Source organism: Triticum aestivum, chromosome 4D (assembly GCF_018294505.1).
Source record: "Triticum aestivum cultivar Chinese Spring chromosome 4D, IWGSC CS RefSeq v2.1, whole genome shotgun sequence".
Classification (NCBI taxonomy): domain Eukaryota; kingdom Viridiplantae; phylum Streptophyta; class Magnoliopsida; order Poales; family Poaceae; genus Triticum; species Triticum aestivum.
Window position 1 is genome coordinate 406,080,969 of NC_057805.1, and position 1,902 is coordinate 406,082,870.

A 1,902-nucleotide genomic window follows, 5' to 3' on the forward strand; every position below is an offset into this window, starting at 1 on the left:
CGAACGAATACCAAATTCACATGACTACTAATAGCAAGACTTCTCCCATGTCCTCAGGAACAAACGTAACTACTCACAAAGCATATTCATGTTCATAATCAGAGGAGTATTAATATGCATATAGGATCTGAACATATGATCTTTCACCAAATAAACCAACTAGCATCAACTACAAGGAGTAATCAACACTACTAGCAACCTACAGGTACCAATCCCATACTTAGAAACAAGAATTGGATACAAGAGATGAACTAGGGTTTGAGAGGAGATGGTGCTGGTGAAGATGTTGATGGAGATTGGCCCCCTCCCGATGGGAGGAGCATTGGTGATGACGATGGTGATGATTTCCCCCTCCCGAAGGGAAGTGTCCCCGGCAGAACAGCTCTGTCGGAGCCCTAGATTGGTTCCGCCAAGGTTCCGCCTCGTGGCGGCGGAGTCTCGTCCCGAAAGCTTGCTTATTATTTTTCTTCGGACGAAAGACTTCATATAGCAGAAGATGGGCACCAGAGGGCCAACAGGGGGCCCACGGGTAGGGGGCACGCCTAGGGGGGTAGGGTGCGCCCCCCACCCTTGTGGCCAGGGTGTGGGCCCCCTCTGGTATTTCTTTCGCTCAATATTTTTTATTATTTCCAAAAATAAATTCCGTGGAGTTTCAGGGCTTTTGGAGTTGTGCAGAATAGGTCTCTAATATTTGCTCCTTTTCCAGCCCAGAATTCCAGCTGCCCGCATTCTCCCTCCTTATGTAAACCTTGTAAAATAAGAGAGAATAGGCATAAGTATTGTGACATAATATGTAATAACAGCCCATAATGCAATAAATATCATTATAAAAGCATGATGCAAAATGGACGTATCATGGCGGCGAGCGTGCGCCGCGGTGCGAGGGCGGAGGCGGCTGGTCCACGCCGCCCGCGTCCGGAGGCGTTAGGCGGTTTGCGGGCCGCCTGGAGCGCGGAGTTGAGGTCTTCTTGAGCGGATGGAGCTGCCCGGGCTGGCCAGGCAGCCCAGCGGTCGGCATGAGTCCCCTGATCGTCAGCCATCGAGGCAGCAGAGCGATGGCGAGCCGATCGACGGAAGAGAGGGTTCGGTGCACCCCTACCTGGTGCGCCAAATGTCGGATTTCGGGTTCTGCAGACCCTACAGAGGTTCGAACTCTGGGGTGCGCATGAATAACACTCTCTCCCCAGCGCTCTCGCTCAGCGATCCCATGGCCTAACTCGACGAACTCAAAGAACAATGGACACGGGGGGTTTAGACTGGTTCAGGCCACCGTGTGGTGTAATACCCTACTCTAGTGTGTGGTGGTGGATTGCCTCTTGAGGGATGAGGATGAACTAGTACAGTGGGTGAACAGCCTCAGGAGGAGAGGTGTTCTTGGGCTCGATGAGCTGGTGAGGGTTCGGATGGAATGGATCCAGTCCAAGGTGATATCATCCCTCTCTACGGTGGTGGCTAGGTCCTATTTATAGTGGCCTTGGTCCTCTTCCCAAATCTAGGCGGGAAGGGATCCCACAACGGCCAAGTTTGAAGGGGGACAACTAGTACAAGTTATCCTGACAAAAGTAGTCTTCGCCTGCCAAAGGCTCTAGTGGTGACGCCGCCCTAGGCTCCACGATGACCTCTGTCCTGCCGTCCTGGCGGTCCTTGGTCTTGTTGCACCGATATGGAAACCTTTGCTTGATTCCTCGGGACTCTGCTCCTGCGCCTGCTCCCTTAGGACCAAAGGGGAAAACTGGTACACTGCGCCCGCTGGCGCCCGCCTGGTCTTGGTCGTCATGGCTCACGTCACGCGAACCTCGCGAGGTGCACCTTGCATAGATATCTCCGCTCCTCGGGAGCCAGCCTAGTGAGACTGCCCCCAGGGAGGACTTGCCGTCATCCACCTCGCGAGGCTTGGCCCCT